The sequence below is a fragment of the Pan paniscus genome, chromosome 15 (assembly GCF_029289425.2).
Source record: "Pan paniscus chromosome 15, NHGRI_mPanPan1-v2.0_pri, whole genome shotgun sequence".
NCBI classification, from domain to species: domain Eukaryota; kingdom Metazoa; phylum Chordata; class Mammalia; order Primates; family Hominidae; genus Pan; species Pan paniscus.
The window spans coordinates 59,668,639-59,685,585 of record NC_073264.2 but is presented as its reverse complement, the minus strand read 5'-3'; the positions used below and the strand labels follow the sequence as shown (position 1 = coordinate 59,685,585).

At 40.6% G+C, this 16,947-nt stretch overlaps 1 pseudogene; it reads right to left on the bottom strand.

The window, feature by feature from the left end:
- Positions 1-441: 441 nt before the first annotated feature.
- On the bottom strand, positions 442-1,521 carry LOC106635476 (large ribosomal subunit protein uL6-like; annotated as a pseudogene).
- Positions 1,522-16,947: the final 15,426 nt, after the last annotated feature.

The following is a 16,947-nucleotide window of genomic DNA, read 5'->3' as shown; positions in this document are numbered from 1 at the left end:
CTCGCGGAGAGATCAGGGCTCTGCAGCAGGAAGACCTGCAGTGGAGAAAATCCTTCTCCATTTCTCTGTCTTCTTCTCCTGCTTCTGCTCTCCCCGACTCACTAGTCTGGCTCTGGCTCCCAGAAGCTTGTAAGGTAAGAGAAGTGAAAGAAAAAGGCCATGGAAGATCTTCCTTGACTGTCATCAATTTCATCTGGGGTTGATTTCCTCAGGCTGGATAGGTACTTTAAGCTGATCCTCCCTAAACTAGGTGAATGGTTAAAGGTGACCGCTTTTCTTAGGCCGCATCTTTGGGTTCTTCAGAGATCATGGTAGGAACATCAGACTATAATTCTCTTTTATTTTTCCAATAAAGGTCTTTTACTGCATCATTAAAATATCACAAATAGGTTTTAGGAATCATCTGGCATCTCGTTTCTGTAGGTGGACAACTCTTGGGTCTTATTCATCAGCCTGCTGAACTGTTTGTTTTTCAGAAATACAGATACAATCCAAAAATGTTCTGAAATCCTTGTTTTTAACGGTTGTGGCTTGCCGAATCAAAGCAGCTGAATTTGAAACAAGCTCAATGTTATTTCCTTCAAGGATTAACTCACCTTTCTGGGCTTGAGATACTGAATAAGCAACACCTGGCCTCATCCGAACCCCTTTCATGTATTTTTCACCCAAGAAATTTTGGATGTCAATAAGAGACCCATTCTCCTGATAACAACGTTGTTGGGGAATTGAGCATACACAGAGCTCGCCTTGTAACGGAAACCCAGTGTAACACCCTTGATCATGTTCTGTGCGTGACTACAAAGAGTGTGAATGACAGCCAGTTCCTATTTTCCTACCATTTGTCAACCCAGAGCCTCTTCTTTTTCTTTCCAAGAAGACTGAGTTCTACAGTCATATTGTGATTGAAGTCCCTCTGCAGGGTTCCTCTGGAGCTCTTCACAATAACTGTTCATCCCTTTCAGAGTGATGTCAACATTCATTACTGAGAATGGCCTTCATTCTTGCTATAGACATGGCAAAAAAAAAAAAAAAAAATTATACCATGATTCTCTTAACATGAGTAATGCATTTCCCTCTGGCTGTTTTATTTCTTTCTTCAGCCCCAGGGAATTTAGTGGTCCAACCCCTGGTCGGGTTCACGTCACCCCTCTAGGCAGTCCTCTTGGGCTGATTTTATTTATTTAGACCAGATCTTGATCTGTTACCCAAGCTGGAGGGCAGTGGCATGATCACAGCTCACTGCAGCCTCAACCTCCCAGGCTCAGGCGATCCTCCTGCCTCAGCATCCAGAGTAGCAGGGACCACGGCACACACTGCCAAACCCAGTTAATTTTTAAATCATTTTGTAGAGATGGGGTGGGGGTTGGAGGGGGGGGTGTCTCCTGATGTTGCCTAAGCTGGTCTCGAACTCCTGGCCTCAAAAGATTCTCCCACCTCGGCCTCCTAAAGTGCTGAGATTATAGGCATGAGCCACTGTTCCAGGCCATTGGGCAGATTTTAAATGTCTCTAGCAGGGCTTCCTCTCACATTGCCCACTTCTGGTCCAAGAAAAAAACTCACTCTTGCATCTTCCTCTTCCTCTCGGTGGGATGTGTGGCAAATTCCTAAGCTGCAAAGATGCTGTCACTCTCTCTACCCTGCTGCTTCAGGGGAATAGCCATAGCATCTCATCTTTAGATTCCTGAGACAACAGTCTAGTGGGTCCTCAAACTCTTGGGGCCCAAGCTCTCCAAGTGGTCTTCTTGCTGCTCCTTCCACTGGGCTCTATCAAACTGGCCACCACAAGCCAACCCTCCTCCAAGAAATTCTCTCTACTATCCAGCGGCAGCCTTTTCTGTGTTTGAGGTGGGTGTCGGGTTTCTGGTCATCATCATGCCCTTTGTAGACCCCTGTTAGTTTTCCAGCAACTCACTTTGGAATGGAGGCATACCTACCATCTATTGCCTGGGACTTGGACTGGGAAAGACTTCATCTTATTTACCGGTGATGGAAAGATTCATTTATTCCACAGTAAGCACCTGGGCCCTCCTAGCCGTTATCTGTGCAGCTGCCATACCCAACCTCAGTCCCAGAATGCCTTGCTGCACTGCCTGCACCCTGTGGGCTGAATGTTGGGAATTCACTTGGACTAAAGGAAACAAGAAAAAAATCACAGCAAAATTAATTTTCTTTGGGAAAAAAATTCACTTTCTTGGCCTTTCTCAAACAGACTCCAAGAGATACCTGAGTTGCCTTAAGAGGCTCACAAACCCAACATTCACACAAGCCGACCCCTATCTCATCCCTGAAACAGACACATAAATGGGCTCCCCCAGCTGCTCCTCTCTGAGGCCTCCACCACTTGTTTTAATGACTTTTATTTTGAACTACTCTGTACCAATTGAAAGTCACAGCCAATAACTCGGGCCAATCTTGGCCACTGAGTGCCAGCCATTATGGCTTAACTTTTATGGAAAGAAGACCTCTGAGGCCAGGTGAGCTTTAATTACACCTCTTTTGTTAGTTCAGAGTTTCATGTTATGCCAAGAAAGCATTAGCCTCATACCTTGTTTATACTAGAGAGGAATAAGGGGGCAAAATTGCTCCTTTTCCTTTATTTCCAAATCACTCTTTTTTTAATAGGTTAAAGTTAACTTCTTATAAAACCTTCACAATAAAACATCATGCTTAAAAAAAGAGTCTCAGGTTCTTGGCACCGAGCATTGCCAGCACTTTACGGTTAGATTTTTCCTCTTAGCTAGCTGTTCCTTTCCTTTCAGCAGGAATGCTTTCTGGTTTTTATAGCTAAATGGGATGAGAGAAGCAAAACAGCAAGAGGTATTCATATAGTCATGTTACATTAAATTTCTCTAACATAGAGTTCCATTAGAGTTTCTTTCTTACTTACAGAATACCATTGTGTATACATCAGGATTTCAGTCCCCCAAAGCAGGCCTGCTTACAAGAAATAGGAGATTAAAGAACTGATGTCTCTATAGAAAAAGAAATAACATGTCAATTGTGTTTATTTGTTGGGTTACATGATTTATGCTTTCTCATGTGAAGATGGAACAGAGAAAAGGAGACACGTGACTTTGTTTAGATAATTCCCAAGGAAAGTTGGAGTCCCTCCTTCATGAAAAGGGTTGCCTTTCATTTAAAATATAAATGGTACTGACGGCTTATGGGGAAGAAAAAGATTTCTTGTGTACGAAATGAATTCAAGATGCATCTAATTTAGTCTCCAGAGGAGGAGGCTATTTAGCATTCTAAGAGAAAAAGAAAAAAAGTGAAATGAAGGAAGACTCCCATGAAACAGGAAATTTAAGGGCCCTTTCATGAAACTTTATGTTCATATAGATGTGAAAAGGAACAATGCAATCTGAGTTTAAAGTATCCATTTAAAATTCTTTGGTTACCCAGGACACATTTCAGCCTCACCTCACTTCTCTATATCTTAATTAATTCTCATCCTAGGTGGATAATTAAATAAAATAATAATACTCGGCAAAAGCTTTAGAAAACTCTAAAATGAAAAAAGAAAGTATGTTAATAAAGTTTCCAAATAGATGTTCTCTTATCTTGTTTTCCTATTGGAAAAATAGGTGGCAAAGAAGGGCCAATTCTAACTCTACTTATATAATTCGTGATTTCACAAGGCTACAAATTAGTGCATGCAATTAACATTAATGAGTATCAAAAAAACCCTTCTGTGTATTAAAAGACTATGGTCTTGCACTAGATGTTCATTTTTTCTTTAAAATCTTCATCGCTGCTTCGGAGGAATTATATTTTAAAAGAGAAAATCCAGATGTAAATGTATAGCAAGAAAAAGGAAAACCAACTAAAACCAAAACTGTTTATTGACTGTGCTTCAGAAGAGAAAAATCTCAACACACACGCACGCTTTCTCTGTGGATTAATGTGACTGCAATAATCATGCACTGAAAGTGATGATATAATGATGTACTTTCTAAAAATCTATTAGGGGGACAACTTGTCATCTTTAGCACTTGGAAAATGGGAACCACATTCCATCACTCCTATATAAGCCCTTCTGTGGACAGTCTCCCTGCCCTAACCCACAGGCCTTTAATTCAGCAACAGAATGAGGCTGTTAATTCTTTGGGAACTATATGCCCCTTTTCTTATTGGGAAGTTTAAAGTCCCTGAAACTTGTCGTACATTCATCTTACAAGCAAGAGCTTTGTTTACAACATATAATGATAAAAGAATCTTAGTTTAATGCCAAGAACCAGATTATTGCCTCAAAAAATTAGCTCCCAAAGGAGAAAGATTCTTATTAAAAGGGGAGGATTTCAGAGTCACTTTAGAACGGTACCTCTGGGTGTTATTTTTCAGGTATCATAAAGCATTTGAATTCAGCTGCTTTTTGATCCAAGTAAAACACTTCTAAAGATAAGTGAGGTTTGTTTCCTGAGTTAAGGACATCTTTAAGTGACAGATGTAAGACAATAAAAGGCCTTTTTCAGGCTCATATAAACTGAAACAACGAGAAACAAATTTCAAGACTGCTGAGAGATTGAGAAACCTCACAGGACACCTCGCATTTAACACATTCTCAATGGACTTCAGACTTCCTGGCTGTTCCTGAACAATTTCCTGTGAAGTAAGACATCATATATCAGTGTCAAAATGCACTTCAGCTGATACTTTCCACAGCTCTCAGACAAGTCCTCAGCAATCCGGCATACATGAGAACCAGCCTGTGAAAGAGGAGGCAATTTTACCATGTGAATGATCTCACCATTGCTCAGCTGTGCATATGCATTCATTCATTTGTTCACTCAAGAAACATGTGAAGTTTCCTGTCCTCTAGTAATGGTTCCCAATCCTAGCTAACCATCAGAATCACCTGGGCCCTCCCACCAGCTGTTGGTTTGGTGGGTATGGAGTGGGGCCTGTGCATCTTTTTTTTTTTTTTTTTGAGATGGAGTCTTGCTGTGTTGCCCAGGCTAGAGTGCAGTGACACAATCTCAGCTCACTGCAACCTCCGCCTCCCAGGTTCAAGCGATTCTCCTGCCTCAGCCTCCCGAGTAGCTGGGATTACAGGCGCGCGCCATCATGCTCAGCTAATTTTTGTATTTTTAGTAGAGACGGGGTTTCACCATGTTAGTCAGGCTGGTGTCAAACTCCTGACTTCATGATCTGCCCGCCCCAGCCTCCCAAAGTGCTGGAATTACAGGCGTGAGCCACCGCGCCCGGCTGGGGCCTGTCCATTTTAGTTTTTAAATGGTCCACAGCCAGATTTGGAACCACTCCTTTTGTATTTCATGATCTCATTGATGAGAGGTTTACAGGCAGCGGGAAACCATCTTTATTCTCTAAATTCTTGAGCTACCTCTTCATCCTGACATTCTATTCTGCTCCTCTCTTGTTACTGAGTTCCCAAGGCTTCTCAGGCCAGGGCCAGTGGTGGAAAGATTGGTGACGGACAGAGGAAAGAGAAAGAAGGAGAATAAGGTTTAAAAATGAAAATGTGCTTCTATTCCAGCTGCCAGGAATGGTGAAATTCCTTATGCCAGACTAACCCTCCTGCCAGTAACAATTATAAGCTCTGGACAAAATATAAAAACCAGTTGTTTGAAAGCACTGGAGAATGACCAAAAGCAAGCAGAAACTGAGAATATTTACACTTTGAAAGGAGGAACACAGTTGGTGAGACCCACATTTATCCAGGGCACTTCCCATTGCCTGTGTGCATAGAGGACACACTCATGCAGCAGTGACAGTGTTGCTGGGCTTGGAGGTCAGAATAAGTATCCAGAGCTCCCAGAAAGGCTAAAAATTGAGCAGGAAAATCACATAAAGAAGAGAGCTACAGATGGGGGGATCCCCAATATCTGCATACAGACTCTCTCAAATTCTTAGCTAATAGGTGAACTGCACATGTGCTGGGTGAAAATCCAAGGAACCCAGTGGAAAGCAACACCTGGAAGCCTGAAAGAGATGTCAACAGTTCCCTGATACTGGAAGGACAGAGTTTAGGATTCATGTCCTTCCAATCTAGAAGGGCTTGGTAAACAACTTGAATATTCCACTGAAACCTTAGGACTATAGCTTAAGAATAAGGACCGCATCCAAAGGCTAAGAACTGTGCTTATTTATGCTGACCTACTAAGATTCAGATTGATCCTTATAAATTCCTGTCTAAATTACCTAAGACTTACTCAAACCTGAAGAGATATCAGGGGCCAATCCATTCTATTGTTGTTGTTGTTGCTGTTAAGAACAAGGACTACTTCTACTTGTACCGGTCCTTGCAATGCTCAGATTTCTGATTAGTAAACCTAACAGGAAAGACTATAGATTTGTTTAAAACCTCAGAGCAATCAATAGAATTATGATTCTTAGATTCCCAGTGTTTCCTACCCAAATACTATCTTGTCTTCCATTCCCTCCATGAGTCAATGTTTTATGGCAGTGTGTAAACATGCAGCTTTATTTTAGTGGCCAGTAGTTAAAGAGATTCAGTGCTTGCTTGTTTCATATGCAAAAATCATCAGACTTGAGGACCTGTGAAATCACCTTCATATTTTTCTCAATGTCTAAGTAAATGATCTTAAGGATCTAAGTATTCCATGAAGATCCACCCTTATACAACAATTTATTGCTGTGTTCTCCTGCTATAAGACTTCAATGATTTCTTAATGAAATTGGCAGAAAAGGGACATAAAATGTCAACTGAAAAGTTACAACTCTACCTGAAAATTTCTAACTACATCATTTCAAAAGATCTACAAAATTTGAAATGACATGATTTTGGGTATGATCAGTCTGTAGGCAGATACTCTCTGTTATCCTCCAGAATGAAAACTATTTCATTTTATCTAAGCTCCCAAAATCAAAGGCAATTAAGATTTTCAGGGCCTGGTGCCGTGGCTTGCCACTGTAATCTCAGCACTTTGGGAGGCCAAGGTGGGCGGGTCACTTGAGGCCAGGAATTTGAGACCAGCCTGGCCAACATGGTGAAACCCTGTCTCTACTAAAAATACAAAAAATTAGCTGGGCATCGTGGCACGCACCTGTAGTCCCAGCTCCTCAGGTGGATGAGGTGGGAGAATTGCTTGAACCCGATAGGTGGAGGTTTTAGTGAGCCAAGATCACACCACTGCACTCCAGCCTGGGCAACAGAGCAAACCCTGTCTCAAAAAAAAAAAAAAAAAAAAAAAAAAAAAAAAAAAAGATTTCTCAGGATTGCCCTTACAAGAGCTTTCTAAGACATGATTACAGACCCCTCACATGGGATGAAAAGGCAGAAAAAGTCTTCCTCTCTCTGAAGGTCTCCCCCAGCAACTCTACACTTTGTATATCCCTAACTATGCCAAACAGAGGAAAGACAAAGCTGCCTAATAGGAGCATTAATTTGGCTGAGAGAAGCTTCACACCAGTAGTGTATTGGCTCTCTGAACAAATCTCTCAGTCTGGTGGCTACAATGTACTCTCCCTGCCTAGCATTAATTGGGCTGAGAGAAGCTTCACACCAGTAGTCTATTGGCTCTCTGAAATCTCTCGGTCTGGTGGCTACAATGTACTCTCCCTGCCTACACCGGCGGGGTGCAGCAGCTCAGTGGTCAGAGCTCCGGCAGCAGGCTGACTAGCGCTTACTGCTGCACCAGCTTTTTGCATTCCACATACTGTGCAGTCCCTGTTACTTCTAGGCAGCACTCAGCATTTCTCTGTCAGCTGCCTCACTGATGATGAAATCCTTCCACTGTCCACCTCACAATTGCACATCATTAAGATTTTAATCCCACCATTGACTCCCTCTTCTATATAAGGAGGAATCCATGACTGTGGTACCTGGGGGATTAAGAATGCCCAGCTCCTACTAAACACATGCCTACCCTATTACCCAGAAATGCATCCAAGACAAATCAGTCCATCTGTCTACTAAAATAAATGCACAGCAATATTTATAGCAGCTTTATTCATAACAGAAAGTGGTAACACCCCAAATGTCCATCAACAGTAGAATTAATTAATGAATTGTGGTATAGTCACACAATGGAATGCCACACAGCCATAAAAAACAACGAACTGGCTGAGTATGGTGGCTCATGCCTGTAATCCCAGCACTTTGGGAGGCCAAGGCGGGCGGATCACCTGAGGTCAGGAGTTTGAGACCAGCCTGACCAACATGGAGAAACCCCGTCTCTACTAAAAATACAAAATTAGCCGGGCGTGGTGGCACATGCCTGTAATCCCAGCTACTAGGGAGGCTGAGGCAGGAGAATCGCCTGAACCCAGGAGGTGGAGGTTGCGGTGAGCCGAGATCGAGCCATTGCACTCCAGCCTGGACAACAAGAGCCAAACTCTGTCTCAAAAACAAACAAACAAACAAAAACTACAAAAATATATATGAATATCACAGATATTGTACTTACAAAAGAAACTAGAAAAAAGAGTACATACTCTGTAATTCTACCTACATGAAATTCAAAAATAAACAAAAGTAACTGATGGTGATAGAAGTCAGAATGGTGGTTACTTCTGGGGGAAGAGGGGTGTGTATTGACTAGGAAAGGGGCACAAGGGAACCTTCTGGGTTGCTAGGAAGTGTTCTAGTTCTACTTGGGAGCTATTACACAGGTATGTATAGACAAAAGTAGAAATTCATTGAGCTCTCCACTAGATTAGTACTTCACTATATAAATTATATTTTCAGTAGAAAGTAAAAACTAAACACACAAGAATGCCCAGATCAAATCTTAGTCAATTCTGACTTAATACTATTTGTAGATGACTTACCTTAAAATAACAAAGGCATTTTCTGTACAGAATACTCTGTTGATACCTAACATGCAGCTATCAAAGCTGCTCCATGGGCTAATGTTCAGTCTGCCCAAGTGGATGAATGAATGCCTCTGACTTGGTCTTGCACTTTGGCAAAGAAGAAATTGTAAACACTAAACAGACAGTAGATATGCATTTGGAATTGCTCATAACTGTGGGATGCTAAAGAAACAAAGTGGATATTTTTACTTTTTAAGTTACTCTGAAAATGGTAAAGACACTAAAACTACTAAAAATGGTAAAGACATTGAAAATTCATTATAAGCTATTCAATATGAAAAATATGTGTCAGTTAAGTTAGAAACTCACAAACTACTACACTGAAAACCAATGACAATGCCTTTGCTAGCTCAAATGCTAAACAAGTAGCTTTTATTACCCCAACTACAAAGAGTTCCATCAAATTGACATCTATCCCCACTTGGAAGGAAAATTGGCTCAATTTAGACAAGCTATAATTGGCTCATAACAATCAATCCAGCCTTCTGAGAAACAATATTGGCAGTTACAGAGACATTTTCTTCATAAAGCTGGGTGCTGGCAGTCTCTGACAGCAGCCTGGGAGTGGCACGATCCATCAAATGGATGCTAACTTGACCCATGATTTTTTGCATCATGAAAGAATCAAATTAAGCTCCATGGTAAATAAATAATGAAAAAAATCAAAATTCGATCAGGAAGTGGTAGAATAATGTCTCATCTATAACTAACATAACCCAGTTATAACCGAAAAGGTAAAACAAAATAAGCTCCTCAAAGCCCTTTCAGAATTTACAAATGGGTTTTATGCAACTATCCAGGTCATTAAGTTATACATATATATTAGTAGTAGTCTGTTATCAGGATGGATAGAACCTGTTCCTTGATGAAAAGCTACAGATGGGCCATGTGCGGTGGCTCACGCCTGTAATCCCAGCACTTTGGGAGGCTGAGGCAGGTAGATCACTTCAGGTCAGGAGTTCGAGACCAGCCTGACCAACATGGTGAAACGCTGTCTCTACTGAAAATACAAAAATTAGCCAGTCGTGGTGGTGGGCCCCTGTAATCCCAGTTACTTGGGAGGCTGAGGCAGGAGAATTGCTTGAGACTGGGAGGCGGAGGTTGAAGTGAGCCGAGATTGTGCCACTGCACTCCAGCCTGGGCGACAGAGCAAGACTCTGTCTCAAAAAAAAAAAAAAAAAAGAAAGAAAGAAAAAGAAATCTACAGATGCTTCAGAAAGAAAACATGGCTAGACTTTGTGTTCCCAATACAGGGAATTCCTACTTCTATTCAGTGACTGTGGAACTCATTTCACCATAACAGTCCTATAGGATTCTGCAGAATTTCTCTCCTAACACAAAAACTACTCTCCATTCAGGAAAGGTAAAAAAAGAACAAATGGAGGTGCTGAAACAAAAGCTGTCCCAATCAGGGGCTGGCACACTACAGCCCATGGGCCAAATCTGGCCTGAAGTCTTTTCATACGGTCCATGAGCTAAAAAATTTTTCTTACATATTTTAAAAGTTTATAGAAAAAACAAAGATGGATATGGACTATGTGACAGAGACCACATGAGGCCTTCAAAGCCAAGATTTACTACCTGGCCTTTTACTGAGAAAATGTGCTGACTCCAGGTCTAAAGTATCAAAAATCCCTAATCTGCCTTAGCCTAATGTTTTGCCACCAGTGTTAATGGCCACAAGACTACCTCCTCAGAGCTCATACAGATTTTCTCTCTAGGACATGATTTATAGCATGCCCTATGTGGTTAGGAATAACTCTACCAAGAACTATTTTTTGTCACATGCAGATTTAGCTAAATACTGTCAGAAGCTCATTAGCATATGGTTTTGTGCCCAGTAGGTACAAGCTGCCTTTCCAAAGGAGGCATCACTCAAACCTTTATATGAATTCTAGTTCAGTGACCAGTTCCACTAGAAGAGAAATCAATGTTTTTTAAGTTGCAAAAGTGGCCACAAATTCTTCCCATTCCATATGCATGTTCCCTAGTATGCGACTATACAAATCTGCCCACCAAGAAATAGAGTCTAATTATCTACTCTTTGAGTCTGGGCTTGGACATATGACTTAGTTTGGGCAACAAGGCATTAGCAATATGACACAAGCAGAGGCTTGAATGCTGCTTGCATACTGAAGCTCGCCCTCTCTTACTGCTCATAGGCACTCTCAGATCAACATCACATAAATGGACTTGGGCTAGCCTCTTGGATAATGAGAGACACATGACCCAGTTACCTCCATTTCCCTGCCAACAGCCAGCAACCACCAGATATGTGAGGCCATCAACTATCAACTGAGTGTAAATTCATGTGCGAGGGTCAGACAACATCATGTGGAGCAAAGCAAAGTTGTCCTAGTTGAGCCCAGCCCAAATTGCTCATCCCCAAAATCATGAGTAAATAAATGATTGTTTTAAGCTACTTAGTTTGGGGTGGTTTGTCCTACAGAAAATGCTAATTGACACAGACACAAAAATGCATTAGAACGTTATTGGAAGGAGCCACTTCAGGTCCTCGTGACAACAGCTACAACTGACCCACAGTTACATGTGTCATAATGAAAATGAACTTTCAACTAAAACCAATGGACTTCTACTCCCATGAGTGACCGCAAGTTGAGGCTAACCAACAAGCCTCCAGAAGCTGGTTTCAAGGCACAAACAGCTTACCTGAGATCTTCAGGTCAAGCAGACAGCTTTGTAAGTGCAAATTCCACCCAAGACAATGAAAAAAAAAAACCCCAAATATTTTTGTTATGCCCAATCAAATGAACTGACTCCCGTGTAAAATTGCTGTGTAACTAAAAGCTATTGCTTTCCTTTTCTATGACTCTACTTTTCTTCATTTTTTTCTCCTTCCTTTTTTGAAGCAAAATACGTTTCCACTACCTTGTTTTTAAGAATGAGAGACCATAGCTTCATCTGCTAACCTGCCTCTTTCTGGACCTGTTATCCATTTCTAGCTCCAGGCAACACTCAAATCATAGGAATACCTCTGCTTAATGCTAGCAAACAAATCCACCAAGTTTAAGATCTGAACATCTTCTATATACTTTAGAGCATACCACAAATATCTCTAGACTCAGCTACTCAGGCTGTTGTTGTAATTACATAGAACTACACACAGTCGATATTTTATCTGGAGAGAAAAGTCAACCCAATCACATTTTAAATTACCTCGAGTGTCCGTGGTACTTTTATAACCCGTCCGACTATTGGGGAATGTGACCAAAGGAAATAAAATTACTTATCAAGCTTGACAAGCAATCCTATACAACTATCCTGATGATAGAAATACCTCTTATATTACAATTTACATATTTACTTATAATGTAGCACCTTGTAAAAAATAGAAAAATGTCCATGTTCAGGAAAAGTAGGATACAAGATGCCAACTCAAATAGTTTATCATCATAATTCTGGGAAAAAGACATACACTTTCAACTCTTTACATATATATTAATTATGGGGCCAGTGGGCCTGTTCTTTATCTGTGACCTCTATGTATACTGAGAACTACTCCTGGGGTGCATGTATTCCTGGTACATAGACTCCTTACCAGCTCCTTTGAAGATTTTAAGTCCTGTTCAGTCTCATCATTTGGGTCTCTTCAGAAGTCTTGTTAGTGAACTCCCAGGAGATGGTAGGAGCGTACTGAACTGCTTGAGGGTTTTAACTTTGGTTAGGGGTCCCTGAATTCCAGAGATGTATCAATAACTTATTCCTCACTATGGCTGAAATTATAAATGTCACCATTCATACTATAAAGACCCAGAAAAAGAGCTCTGATTTGCTTGCTGTCTTGGTAATTAGAGGACCATCAAATAGCTTTACAATATTTACAGGCCTCATAAGGGGGCATCTGTACTCTGGCTAATATTTCCTATTGTTTCCAGGTAAACACTTCAGGACAAGAAGAAAAATTTATTTTAAAAAGAATACAGACACAGGCTGATGATTCTCAAAGATTTGACAGTCTGACACTTAAAATCTACCCCTCATTCTCCTACCTAGGTCAAATAAAAACACTGCCTTCATGAAATTCCCTAAACAATAATGATCAGATTTCTCATTAGAAAATTGGCTTTTCTCTAGTGCATTTCTAATAGAGTCTTCAAAAACTACTGCGCAACTGATGTTTAATGATCAAATGATGATTCCATATTAGGGGGAGACAGAATTTCTTATGGTTAATCTCTGTCCTCCAGGAGAGGCATATGACCAAAAGCAGGAATGACAAATCCTGAGGTGACTGCCCAGCCTCCCCCTGAGGATCCACGCCACACTGTACACCCCATGTCCTTCATACTTCATGTTTGTTAAACAGATGCACATATGGATATATGATAGAAAAGAATGCTTCAGTGAGTTTTCTCTTAGTAACATCACAGAAATATTAAGGACTGTACTCTCCATTATTGTTCAAGTTACTCACATATAAGGAAATACCACAGCATCAGGACATCTTTTAAAAGATAAGTATATTTCAATTATATAATAATAATTTTTTTTTTTTTTTGAGACAGTCTCACTCTGTCACCCAGGCCGGAGTGCAGTGGCGCAATCTCAGCTCACTGCAACCTCCGCCTCCTGGGTTCAAGCAATTCTCCTGTCTCAGTCAGCCTCCCAAGTAGCTGGGACTACAGGCACACGCCACCACATCTGGCTAATTTTTGTATTTTTGGTAGAGACGGGGTTTCACCATGTTGGCCAGACTGGTCTCGAACTCCTGACTTCAGATGACCCACCCGCCTCGGCCTCCCAAAGTGCTGGGATTACAGGTGTGAACCATTGCGCCCTGCCAGTTACAGAATTACTTTTTGATTGGGGGTGGTAATACACTATGAACTTAAAAATGCTACTTTACTTATTTTTAAAATGTTTTGAGTTAATAGAAAAACAATAAAAGATCTTAAGATATATGTTTAGCATTTTAAAGTTATCAAGGAACCAGAAATCTGTAAGTAATAAGAAACATTGAAATAATCTTCTAAGAATAAAAATATTTATTCAAGATTCTATTAAAGTATACAAAGAACGAATTTAGGATTTAAAACAAAGGAACATTTTATTTATTTATTTTTTTTTGAGACAGAGTCTTACTCTGTTGCCCAGGCTGGAGTTAAGTGGTGCAGTCTCAGCTCGTTGCCACCTCTGCCTCCTGGGTTGAAGCAATTCTCCTGTCTCAGCCTCCCAAGTAGCTGGGATTACAGGCACACGCCACCATGCCTGGCTAATTTTTGTATTTTTAGTAGAGATGGGGTTTCACCATGTTGGCCAGACTGGTCTTGAACTCCTAACCTTGGGTGATCTGCCTGCCTCAGCCTCCCAAAGTGCTGGGATTACAGGTGTGAGCCACCCGCACCCAGCAGAAAGGAACATTTTAAACACGTTACCTAGTGTTAAGGCATGATAGCTCAGCAATTTTTTTTTTTTTTTTTGAGACACGGTCTCATTCTGTCACCCAGGCTGGAGTGCAGTGGCACAACCACGGCTCACTGCAGTCTTGACATCCTGGGCTCAAGCGATCCTCTCACCTCACCCTCTTGAGTAGCTGGGGCTACAGGTGTGTGCAACCATGCCCAGCTAATTTTTTGTATTTTTGGTAGAGATGGGTTTTGCCATGTTGCCCAGGCTGGTCTCAAACTCCTGAGCTCAACTGATCCACCCTCGGCCTCCCAAAGTCTTGGGATTACAGGCATGAGCCACCGTGTCCAGTCACAGCCCAGCAATAGTAACAGCCTTGATCTTGATAGTCTCTTAATAGCATGTCTCATAAATAGTTTATTCCAGAAGTTGGAAATTGTAAAATTTAATATAAAATAAAAATTTTAAAGCTTATAAAATCAAAAGTTCCATTTAGTTTGTTTTTACATACATCATCTTATTCCAAAAGGATCTGAAGTGGCTGGCAGAGGAATGTGTACAGGAGTAACCATGAACAGAAATAATCCTATAAAACAAAATACTAGATGAATGCCGGGCGCGGTGGCTCACGCCTGTAATCCCAGCACTTTGGGAGGCTGAGGCAGGCAGATCACCTGAGGTCAGGAGTTCAAGACTAGCCTGACCAACACGGAGAAACCCCATCTCTACTAAAAATACAAAATTTGCCGGGCATGGTGGCGCACGCCTGTAATCCCAGCTACTAAGGAGGCTAAGGCAGGAGAATCACTTGAAACCAGGAGGCAGAGGTTGCGGTGAGCCGAGATTGTGCCATTGCACTCCAGCCTGGGCAACAAGAGCAAAATTCCATCTCAAAAAAAAACAAAAAGAAACTGTCGAATGGACACTAATTTTTTTTAAAAGAAAAGCTCACGTGCACAGGGAGTAGAATAAATCCAAGATTACACTTCTACCCTAAAGTTAGAAAAGGCAGGCTTTCTATGGTTAGGAGGAAAAATCTACCAACACCTTTAAATAAAAAATGCTTTAACTAAAACAAGATTTTGCTGAAATCCTTCCAAGGCAGAAAAAACTATGAAAACCAGAAACCAAGGTTGGGGGGTGGGGTGTCATGTTTAAAATGAAGCAGCACTAAGCAACATTTCTCCAGCTTTCACCTTGCCCAGAGTCTTGTAGATGAATATCAAAAACAAATTAAAATCCACAGAGCAGCATTTTTCTTCCACTTGTTTAAAGGAAACTGTTATAAGCAGAACTGTCCAAAGGGCCATATCAAAGAAAACGGGTTCTAAAGTGAAACCTAAAACATTCCAGTAACCAAATACCTGAGAGAAGCTGTGAGGAAGTGCATGTGGAAGGCTGACACATTTCTGAGTTTCCATAGACTCTTGCAGCTTCTATGTTCAGTGAGAAAAAAATCCCCAGGCAATGGCCCCTACTAGAAGTTTAAGGAATTCTAAATTGCTCTTCAGTAATTCTCAGCCTTGAGTGCCCATTAAAATTACCTGAAAAGGTCTTTTTTTTTTTTTAATACCAATGCCTGGACCCCATCCAAGATCAATTAAATTGAAATCCCTTGGTACAAGGCCCAGGCATTAGTATTTTTTAAAGCTCCCAGAGGTTCTAATGTGCTGCCAGTGCTGAGATCCACTTAGCAACCTACAAAAATGCTGAAAAAGTCAAGGACGACTGTAATTACTGTGTGTTTGAAATTCAGTTGTGACAGAAAATGATTTTTCTGGGAGGTCAATTTTTTTCACTAGTGCTAGGCTGCCTTTCTTTTCATGTGCTTATGCCCTCTACTATACAGTACTGAAATCCCTCAAGATAGTAAGAACAACACTATTTATTGAGCACTTACATGGTATCAAGCACTGTGCTGGGCACTACCCACCCCCATCTCCACACACAATCACTAATGTCCATTATTCTGCAAAAATAAGTATTAAACCCATTAATCTGAAACAGCTGATAAGAAGGCGTTTCGTTGGCCCCTATCACAAAGCAAGAAGTTACAGAATTGGGATTAGAACCTACATGTATCTGATTACGAAGCAATGCTTTTTATTTTCCTTTAATTTTATGTATTTATGTTGCAAAAGGTAATAGAGTTACATGTTTCACAGGTTTATAAAGGTTTATATGGTATACATAAGGCATATAAAAATTAATCTCACTGATGATTTTTTTCTATCACAACTGAAGTTCAAATACATAGTAACCATGATTATCCTTGATTCCTATCACTTAGCCTCTCCTATCACCCAGCCAACAATTCTCCTCCCTGGAGACAAACTTAGCAGTTTCTTGTTTATATAATATATTTACAAGCAAATACATGTAAGAATATGTGACATACCATACATTTGAATTCCTCCCCACCCCATTTTAAATAATTTCAACAACTGCATAGTTCACACACTATTTTGCACATGGCTTTTTTCACTTTAACAGTGCATCTCAAAGATTATTCCATATCAATAAACTTTTTAATTTTTTTTTGTAATACATAGTATTCCATTGTACTGATGTACCGTCACTTTAAAACCAGTCTATTATTGATAGACATTTGATTTTTTCTATTTGCTGTTATAAAAATGTTAGAATGAATGACCTTGAGCTACATAATTTTATAAATACATACAGATAATTACACCTATAGATTAAATGCCTAGATGTCAAAAGCCATGCCCTTTCACTACTCTATGCTATCTCAGGATTCTAAGAAACAACTCGCAATCAGAC